At 49.2% G+C, this 10,835-nt stretch overlaps 1 non-coding gene across 1 annotated transcript; it reads right to left on the bottom strand.

The window, feature by feature from the left end:
- Positions 1 to 2,788: 2,788 nt before the first annotated feature.
- LOC111748389 (U6 spliceosomal RNA) lies at positions 2,789 to 2,890 on the bottom strand. Its single transcript, XR_002784144.1, has one exon. It is a non-coding gene; the product is annotated as a U6 spliceosomal RNA (small nuclear RNA).
- Positions 2,891 to 10,835: the final 7,945 nt, after the last annotated feature.

Below are 10,835 nucleotides of genomic sequence, written 5' to 3'. Positions count from 1 at the left end.
TCAAAGTTAGGTCTTCCTGCTGTTGCTGTTTTGTTTTTAGTGCTTTTGTAAAGCCGGTTCAGTCCTGCTCACAGTGACCACACAGTTACTAGTGACAGTATGTGGGCTGCTTTGGTTTTTAATATAGTTAAGGTTTCTATGAGACGGAATCGACTTGACGACAACGGGTTTGAAGAATAGCAGAGTCTCAAAATAACGAGCTTTGCCGCAGGTTGCTTTCTTTCATACCAGGGACTAAGTGACATTCTTGGTGGTCATTTTAACGGCATGCAGAAGCCACTGCAACAAAGTAGAAGGCCATGGATACGGTGTGTGTGCTTACAGTACCGACACATCTAAGCCCACTGCTGTTGAGTTAATTCCGACTCCTAGCGGCCCTATAGGACAGAGTAGAACTGCCCCGTAGGGTTTCCAAGGGGTGGCTGGTAGATTCGAACTGCCAGCCTTTTGGTTAGTAGCTGTAGCTCTTAACCACTGCACCACCAGGGCTCCAACAACACATCTAGGGGCTTAAAGTCCTTGTGGTGGTGGTTAGTTGCCATCGTGTCTGCTCCGACTCATGATGACCTAATGTGTAACAGAAGGAAACATTGCCCAGCCCCGTGCCATCTGATAGTGAGACATCTAGGAACTTAAAATTCTTAGTCAGATGTCAGTCGGCAGCCCGAAATTATAAAACAGTGAATGCTCTTTTGTTTCATGCCGGGAGTAAGGGGCCCGACAATGCTTTTCTTGGAGCCTGTGGACCCTTTAATGGGTTAGTCAAGCCCAGAGGGAAGGCCCTGTCCCCAGAAGGGACTCTCAGATTTCAAGGGAGCCAGGGAGTCTTTTGTTGACTCAGGCCCTTGCTGATGCAGTTACAATCTGTGGTTGAGCTGGCCTAGCTTTGTAATTTTGCTGTCTATTTTTAAGGAATCACCAAAGATGAAAGCCGAGAGAACAGTGTTTTGTGGTAGGAGGAAGCTTAAAAAAGAAATCCCGGTGTGGGCCTAGACTTGCACTGGGCCTCCTGAGTTGGCCACCACCTGAGAATCTTCACCCTGGCCCCCACGACCTGCTGCCTCAGTTGCCCTCACAATGAGGCTGGGTCCAGGGAGCAGGGCAGCGGGAGGGTCCAGGTGTGGAGGCCTGTCTGCACCCTGGCCCCCAGGACCTGCTGCCTCAGCTGTCCGCACAGCGAGGCTGGGCCCAGGGAGCAGAGGCAGCGGGAGGGTCCAGGTGTGGAGGCCTGTCTGCACTCTGGCCCCCAGGACCTGTTGCCTCAGCTGTCCGCACAGCGAGGCTGGGCCCAGGGAGCAGAGGCAGCGGGAGGGTCCAGGTGTGGAGGCCTGTCTGCACCCTGGCCCCCAGGACCTGCTGCCTCAGCTGTCCGCACAGCGAGGCTGGGCCCAGGGAGCAGAGGCAGCGGGAGGGTCCAGGTGTGGAGGCCTGTCTGGTCCGTGGTGAGACCACACACTCCCTCTGTCCATCCTTTAGGGGGCCATGGAGTACCTGGGGGGCAGGTGTTGCCCCGGGCAGCTATAGCCGTGGCCACGGTCCTGAGCCATGCCATGCCCCGCCCCATCAGGGTTCTGGGGTGGGCTCCAGCAGATGGTCTGCATTTTGGATTGTGTGCTGCCTTCACCACCCTGCAGGTGATGAAGAAAAGAAGTGCACGTTTCCATGGTACCTGCCGCGGGCCCGCGGGTGTCCTTGAGTCAGCCCGACTCCATGGAGATGGAAAGGTGGCACACAAGGCTTTCCTCAGACACAGAACCTTCACAGCCACACGCTGTCCCAGCTGCACGGGAAGCACTCGCTGGCCCTTCTTGGTGTCTGACTCCCAGCCCACCTGTTACGGTGTGTAGCTGGCAGTCCCGGGGGCCTGGGGATGTGATGAGCAGGGCTGGGAGGTACTGTGAGGATCCTGGCAGTCTCAGCTCTGAGAGTGGCTCTGTATCAGTTGTTGCATTTCTGTGAACCTGTTTTTCTTCATCTACACAGTACCATAAACCTGTCTCCTGGGATGCTGAGAGGATTCCGTGGGACACTATATGAGGGGCAGGTGGTGTTACTGCCGCTCTCGGGGAGGCTGGGGTAGGGTGGAGATTTCACACTTACTTCCCCTTTGTTGGTGCAGGCTTGGGGTCTCTCCTTCCTGGATCACTTTGCCATAGTAGTGGGGAGTCGCACGAGTATCAGGTGTTCAGTGAGCGGCAGTCATGGTCCCCCACACACCAGGGAAGTACAGACGCCATGAAGTGACAACCTCTGATTTCTCAGCATGGTAGAATGCCTTCTGCTAGGTCTGTGTAGCCAGGGTGGCAAGTGCAGGAAAAAACAAACAAACCCAATCCATTGCTATCGAGTCAAATTCCAACTCTTAGTGACCCTACAGAACAGGCTAGAGCTGCCCTGTAGGATTTCCAAGGCTGTAAACATTTATAGAAGCAGACTGCTACAACCTTCTCCTGCAGAGTGGCTGGTGGGTTTAAACCACCGACTTTTCGGTTAACAGCCGAGTACCAGGAGGACAGAAATCTCAGCAGTAGGTGACACTCGTGTTGGCAGGATCAGGGGGGCCATCTGCTTCACTCCTGTCAGTGGTCACTTTCTTGCCTTTGTATCTCTTGGCAGGATGTTAATACTTTTCCTGCTTAAGTTTTCTTAAATTACTTAATTTTTTAAATATAGATGTAACAAAATATTTGACATTTCAACAATCTTCACATGTGCAAGTCAGTGATCTTGCTTATGTTTGTCACGTTGTTCAGCCATCACCACTGTCTGTTCCCACGTTATGCCGTTGAAAACTAGGGAGTATTTCATGAATTTGCATGTCATTTTTGCATAGGGGCCATGCTAACCTCGGTATCATTCCAGTTTTAGTGTTTGTCCTGCTGAAATGGGCACTTGCTTAAGTTTTTATGAGCCCCAGTAAATGAAGCTCTCCAGTCCAGGCTTCCGTCTGGACTCTGGTTGCTGTAGCCCGAGGTCAGTGCTGCTGGTCAGCCAAGGAGTGGCCACAGGGGAAGCAGGGCTGGGCCGCTGTGTGGGCTCACACGAGGCGAAGGGCGAATAGCCTGGTGGGCTGAAGTGCAGGCTGTCAGACCTGGTCTCCTCCAAGGACGTGGGCCACTCTGAAACCCTGCAGACTTCTAGGTGCGCCATTGAGCTGCAGAGGTGGAATATTTGGGCACGATCTGAGCATTGTGGGATTTCAAAGCCTGCAGGAAGGGTTGGAGCCTTGGGCCTAGCAAATGGTGGGGCGTAATTCTGGACACTAGATGGGGAGGGGGCTGGGGACCTAATTCATCAAACCCCGGGGGCTTTGAGTAAGAGACTAGCATGATGCAGCTGCCTTTAAGGAAAAAAAGGGCATGGTAGCTGTGGGCTAACTGACAGTGCTCAGGGAGGCTTAAGAAGGGGTGGGATCTGAGAAAGTGACAATATGTCACACCTCGGAGGTAGTGGGCAGTGGCGGTTCAGTGGTGGAATTCTTGTCTCTCATGTAGGAGACCCAAGTTCACTTCCCAGCCAGTGCACCTCCATCTGTCAGTGGAGGAATGTGTTGCTATGATGCTGACAAAGCTTTCAGCAGAGCTTCCAAAGACAGACAGACTCGGAAGAAAGGCCTAGTGATCTCCTGAAAATCACCCAGTGAAAATCCTGTAGATCACAGTGGTCTGATCTGCAGCTGATGGTGAGAATGGTGTAGGGCTGGCAGCATGTCATTCCTGCCGTGCGTGGGGTCACGCGAGTTGAGGGCCGACTGGACAGAAGCTCTCAACGACGACAGATGTAGTAGAAGCCAGGTGTATGTAGGCCAGAGCCTGCGAACAGGGAGGGAGGGTTGATGGCAGGAGATGCCAGGGGTGGACTTGAGGGGCCTGCCACCAGTCAGATGGGGGTGTGTGAGAAGACGGGCAAAGGAGTGGGAGCGCTGAGCGAGGTGGGGCGTCAGTACAGGAAGAAGTGCGTGGGGGATCCCAGGCCTTGTGTGCAGAGAGGAAGGAGATTTAGGAGGGTCACCCAGGGCAGAAAGGAGACGTTCGGTCATCAGGGCGGCCAGTTCAAGGATACTCGGCCTTGTTCTCTCCAAGAACCATGTCCACGTGACTTGGAAACGGCCGCCGAGTTGCCCACTGTGGACCCAGAGTGTGGGAGGCCGATCAGACTTCGGGGACTGGAGTGGTGGGCCTTGAGCCAAGCGAGGGCCTGTGTGTCTCACATTTTGGGAAGAGAGAGGGCGTAGGTAGCTCCTGGGCAGCAGAACGAGGGGATGGACAGAGGGCGGCAGGTCTTTTTGCACAGACCCTGTGTTAAATCACCGCTGCCATGCTGGGCAGTACTGCCGGCTGGCTTCCCCCAGCCCTGAGCTGCCGAGGGGCGTTCTGACCTCACAGCCCCACGCCCCGGCCCTATCACACCCCGGCCCTATCACGCCCCGGCCCTATCCACCTGTGTCTCCTTCTGCTGAAACAGCACCTGGCTCTGCTGAGGCAGGGGATGATGGGAAGATTAGGTGGTGTTTGCAGAGCATAGGCAAGATTGTGCAGATGAAAGCTGCCTTACCCGTGTCTTGTGCTGTTGTGATAAACTGTGACTAAATTCCTGCTGTCACTGCATGGGTGGTGGGTCCCCCACTCACCCTGCATTGTCAGGGTTGTGCCTGGTGAAGGCTGAAAGGCCAGGGTCCTCTCGAGTTGGAGGAAAACATTTGTCTCTTTCTCAGTTCATCCCATTCCTTAATTTTGTGGATGGACCGTTGAATTATTTTTATGTGTGTTAAAAGTTAAGAAATGTGAAGTTAGAGCCAAAGGCTTAGTAATTACATTAGGAGTGTGTATTGTGTGTTGTTCAGTGTGGTGATAACTAATGATAGCTTGTGGGTTTTTATGTTGAGGAAGAAGAAAAAAAGTTGCCTCCGTGAAGGTTGAGGATGGCTTGGGGGCAGTGGGGCCTTCAGGGTTTCACTGAGGCCGGAAACGTGTGTTTTCCTCAGGAACCATAGGCTGCTGGATGTCGGTTAGATACGAGGACTAGGCTTCTAGGCGGAAGATGAGAATGCTAGTTCTGACGTCTTCTGTACATGGTACAGGCAGCTCTGGGCTTTTCACTTATTAAAATGACAAAGGCTCACTGAATTTCTAGAAAAGAGACATTTTTAAGTTGGGAAATTCCTGTTATTCACATGATTTATCTAAACCTCTGAATTTTCCATAAATCACTTTTTTCTGTCCCCTTTAATTTTTCTCCGTGAAACCCCCAGGGAGCTGCTGTCCCCTGGTCCTGCCCACGAAGCGGGAAAGTACCATATGAGTGGGCGAAGATGCTTCAGCATGCCAGCCGCAGTCTCAGGTTTGCTGCATCGCTCGTTTTACCAGCTGTGCAGAAGTGTCATTAGCCAGACTGCCTCCCCACCCAGAAAATGTGGATTTCCTGTCCAGGGTGGGCGTGGCCTTTTCCAGGACGCTTCAGTAGTTGCTCCTTTGTGAGCATGTTTTGGTTCTTAACCTTGGCCCTTAGAAGCAGCCGTCTTTGGAAGTTCTGCTGCCGCGGGGGCCTGGTGAATCAGCATTGTTTCCCCCTGTTAATTTGGTGCCCCACTTGCTGAGTCAAGGTTCTGTTCAAGATCTGTAGGAAATGGCAGGCCCTAGGGGCACAGGGTGGCAAGGAATCAGGGCGTGGGCAGGCGTGTCGGGTGGGGTGATTGTGTCGCCTTTAATGGGGAGGAAGCTGTCAAATGAAGGCGTTTAGGTGGGGGTTGGTGGAGACAGGAGAGCACCAGCTGCTCTTGCTTTTTCTCCTTGGCCATCTTCAAGGAAACAACAGTAATTAAAAAAAAAAGGAGAAAAATAACAAAAATACTCCCAACCACAAAATATGCTAAAGTTTGGTTCTGAGGTTTAAAAAATATGTTTGATCATTTCAGTTATGGAGGGATCAGCACCAATTTCAATTTTCCTGTTGCCATCGAGTTGGTTCTGACTCATAGCGACCTTGTAGGACAGAGTAAGACTGCTTCATAGAGTTTCCAGGAAGTGGCTAGTGGATTTAAACCGCTGACCTTTCGGTTAGCAGCCTGTCTCTTAACCACTGCACCACCTGGGCTCCCAGCATCAAACATCAGTTTTGCCTCCTCTAAACCATCCTTAATCCTATACAGATGACTTCTGGTTTTGCGATTCCAGTTCTCTATATTCAGTTATTATAAAAGTGTGGGATAACTCGTTCAGGGCCCCAGCTTTGAGGGCTGTCTGCTGCACTGTGAAGAGGTAACAAGCATATTCCAGATGCCTCGTCACCTAGCTGTGGAGGTCTGTTTGGCTTAAAAACAACAACAAGAAAAGGAAGTAATTTTCAAAAAGGATAATGGAATATTTAAAAAAAAAAAAAAAACCTGTTGAGTCGATTGCGACTCATAGCAATCCTGAAGGACAGAGTAGAACTGCCCCATAGAGTTTCCAGGGAGCGCCTGGTGGATTCGAACTGCCGACCTTTTGGTTAGCAGCCGTAGCTCTTAACCACTGTGCCAGCAGGGTTTCCAGTGGGATATTACTCAACCATAAAAAGAAATGACGTCATGGTACATGCTACAGCATGGATGAACAATGAAAACATGCTGAGTGAAAGAAGCCAGTCACAGAAGGTCACAGGTTATATGATTTCATTTATTGGAAATCTCCAGGGGCCGGGGTGTGAGGGGAATGGAAAGTAACTCTTCTGGGTTTTCTTTTGGGGTGATAAAAATGCTCTGGAGCTCCATGCAGGTTGCATAATACTGTGAATGTGCCAAATGCCACTGAATTATATACTTTAAAATGGTTAATTTTCTGTTATGTGAATTTCATCTAAAAATAAAAACTGGAGAATGAGACGCTAAGTCCTACCGGAAATCATCTTCTTGTAAATATGCTGTGTGTCTCTGGTTCTTTTCCCTTATTGTCTCCTTCCTTTTACTCTGAATGATGGTGATTTTTAAAAGATTCAAATCTGAAATGAATAGACAGTTAGGTGGGTTGGAGAGAGGACACTTTTTGATTATTGGACTCTCTGCTAAACCATGATGGCGAGTCCTATGTGACTGGCTTGTTTTGTGAGAAAGTGTTACATATCTGGGTGAGGGAGCAGTGAGCTGCGTTCAGGACTGTCCAGCCCTGGCAAGTCCGGCCTCGTGGTCAGTGGTTGGGAACTGCTCTGTGGCCATTTTAGTTCCCCTTTGTTTCTGGGCAAATGATTGCACAGGCTCTTCACTCCCCTGGTTGGCAGAAGCGTGTAAATGCCACTTTCTGAGCCTGGGTCAGAAAGTCAGCCGCCAGGGCCTTCAGAAGTTTAAAAAAAAAAAAGGCAAGAATCTCTTTCCAGTGCCTTTCCTGAAGTGATGCTAAGTTTATATGGAGGAATAATTTAAGTGTTTAAAGTTTGTATTTCTAATTATTTCCAGGGCAAAGAGTTCTCAAGACTCATTTCTAGAAACAACTGAAAAGTTTCAAGAGGCACAAAGTACAGGTAAAATCTTTTTTTTTAATAATATATATTACCAATTTAGCAAAATTCATACCGTCCAAAAGCCTCTGCTGGGTCCAGCAGAAGGGTGGCCCTCCTCCTTGCACGCTCTTTGGGCGCATTTGACGTGCTGCGGTGGGTGTCACCTTGGCCATGGAGACCTGGCTGCCGAGACCTCCCCTCGGTTGCTCCTACTGCAGAGGACTGTCTTCCTTGTTTCTTTCCTTCTCCTGTTGCTTTTCCCTCACCCCATTCTTCTTGTTTCTGTTCCCTCTTTGCTTCTTTCTCCAGCCCAGTATTTTTGGGCTTACTGAGGCACTGTTGCTAAGTGGCTCCTGGCTTGACCAGTTTTCCTTTTTTGGGGGGTGGGAAGAAGGTAGTTATGTAAGGTGTGATTGAAAAAGAGGGTTCTCAACATCATAATGTGTGATTGAAAAAGAGGGTTCTCAACATCATAAGGTGTGATTGAAAAAGAGGGTTCTCAACATCATAAGGTGTGATTGAAAAAGAGGGTTCTCAACATCACCCTGCTCAGGATTTGGGGAGTTTTGTGATTGATCTTTCACTTTGGTCCATTCCATGCCATGCATTTTAAGTTTTAGAGGAAAGAGAAATTCCAGTTTAATTTGTAAAAACAAAAGGAAAACACCCACCTGTCCCTTCATCCTCTTGGTGTTCTTACCTATGTAATACAAATGGGTGCAGCAAGATTATTGGTTCTGTTACCTCTTAGGAAGTACAGCTGCCAAGATGTCATTTCCACATTTGGTGTCATCACTAGGGCTTACTCAGCCGGTCGGGGAGGGCATCCTTTAGGCAGCAGTTGTACCTGAATGAGACGTAACGCTTTCTGTGTTTCTTGGCTGTCTATATATATGTTTATTTTTTAGTAAATGACATAGTCTGTTGGGGTGGGGGCCGTGTTGGTTTTTCTTCATCAGAGTGCTTTATTCATTTATTAGATTGCTTTGTTAGAGAGCTGTATTTATCAAGAGAGTTTTTCAACCTTTTCACTTGTGTTAAAAGTATGTTTTTCCGGTCATTTGTCTTTGAATTTTGTTTATAGATCCCTTTGTTTTAAAGAAACATTTTGGAATCTTTGGAAATAAAGAAATTAAAAGCAAGGACAATTTATTCTACTCAGTACTGTATTAAGTAGTTAGAGAATTCCCATGTGAAAACTTAAGACAGTCAACTTCTACTGTTCTTTTTACCTTGCTATTATAAAACACATGGAAAAGTTACTATTTCTCTTTTTTTTTAAATCTAAATACAGAAAAGGTAATAAATGGGAAGAAATAGACACTGAACCCCAGCAAGAGGCTAGTGTGTGGAAAATTCCATTACATGTGGCTCCAGACACTAACATATGCTGGGTTTTAACTGTCTGTTCACTGACTTGAGTATAACGTACATCGGACTTAAAAAAAAATATACATTAGACATTTTTTACAAAAGCAGTACAAACACGTAATACATTATTTTAAAAAACTTAAACATAAAAAGTGAGTTTCCCGACCATTTTTCGTTACCTCCCAGAGGTAACCACTGTGTGTGTGTGCGTGCGTGTGCATGCACACTCGTGCATGCGTGTGCATAAGTGTGTGTTTAGATCGACTGATGCAGCATCTCTTTCCAGAACGCAGGTTGTGGTAGACGCGCCCAGATTTACTTCAGTCTTTGTGTCTGCTCTTGCGTCTTCCTTGCGTGTTTGCTCAGCCCGTCAGCGAGGAACACTCCCTGTAGCTGCTTGTGCATGTGGCTCTGCACACTGGATTTGTCTGTAGGGTCGCTGTCCCATGAATTGCTAAGAAATAGCTGTTGCAATTAAATCTGGATAGTTTAGACTCGTCCCTCAAAGAGACTGTTCCGTGCCTTGACTAGCCCTGCACGTAGCAATCTTTTAAATTTCTATCAGCCTGATAGACAAGAAATGGGGATTGTTTTAATTTACTTTTCTTTGTCAGTGGCAGTGAGCACCTTGGGGTTATTTTTGAAAGTGGGAAAGTTTGTTAAGGTAGGGGAAACAATAAGAATGCAAACAAATTCCCATTAAAACAAAAATTTTTAACATACTGTGTTTTATATAATTTACCCTCTCCACAAGGGAACTGTTCAGGATTGAAGCACCGGATTTAATGGCATTTTAAGTGATCTCCCAGTGTAAGCGATGTACATTGACACCTAGAAACACCTCTCCTTGGCTGCCATGTATCTGGCCTTCCTCCTGTGGCGCCAGCTGCCCCAGAATGGAGTCACGATTAAACGGCACAGAGCCATTTTTCTCCTTCAGGGGCTACAGGGTTAACGGTCCCCCCGACAGGGTTGGCCAGCCATTTCCCTTAAGACCGCACTGTCTCCTGGGCCACCTGTCTGGCCTGGGGATTCTGATGGCCACCCTGCAGGTAGCAACAGGAGAAGGTCAGGGCTTGGAGGGTGGTTAGTTTTCCAACTTCTGAGCTGTCCGGATGAGGAGCTCTCTGGATGAGGACTTGTCTTAGGAAGGTGGGATCTGTGTAAACGTGTGTGCACACCTGCCATGCGCACCTGCTGTGTGCACCCCAGGAGGAACAGTACTGCTTAGATCCCAGTCCAAAGGGTGAATTGACATCAGGTGAGGTGACGAGACCCCTCGTGCCTCTCTGGGTCTGGAGGGTCTTCCCGCTCCCCACCTCTGCAGCAGCGCCGCCCCCCCCTCCGCCCCGCCCTGCCATGGCCAGCATAACACTTGCCCCGACTGGTTATTGCTCATTTGATTGATCGATTGATTGGTTTGTGTCTCCACTAAAGCTTCAGCTCCAGCAGGCCGGGCGTGTAGCTGCCCCTTTCCCTGGGTGTCCCGTTGAGTGCATGGGTGAGTGGTCTGCTTTTGGGTGTGTGAACAAAGGTGCCAAAGTACATGTCAAAGCGTGTTGGGACACCATGATGCTGGCCCACCCTGCTGAGGCAGCTGGAGGCGAAGCAGGTCTACCTGGAGCCGTAGCCCACCTGTCCCCACCTCCATCTGTCTTCGTCCAGCCTGACCCAATTCCACGTTACAGAACTGCCCCATGGAGCGAGAGTGCACTGGTCTCTGGGGATTGGTTTAAGTTCTGGGAGAATTAGAGTTGAAACAATAAACTGTCTGTCATACTTCTAGCACAGAGAGTTCCAGAAACCTGTCCCTGATTCCTGATGGGATAAGGGCACTTACACCCTTGGTTTGCAGGGGAGATGTCAGCATCACAGCTTGAGCTTACTGGATGGGAGCCTGAGGCCTGGGGGAGATGGGGGGCAAGAGATGAGGCAGAGGGATCCCGGGGGAGGGGACAGATGGCAGCAGGGGTGGGGGGTGAACAGAGGCCCCA

The sequence above is a fragment of the Loxodonta africana genome, chromosome 9 (assembly GCF_030014295.1).
Source record: "Loxodonta africana isolate mLoxAfr1 chromosome 9, mLoxAfr1.hap2, whole genome shotgun sequence".
Lineage (NCBI taxonomy): Eukaryota > Metazoa > Chordata > Mammalia > Proboscidea > Elephantidae > Loxodonta > Loxodonta africana.
The sequence above is the reverse complement of the archived record's forward strand: the minus strand, read 5'-3'. Positions and strand labels throughout refer to the sequence as shown.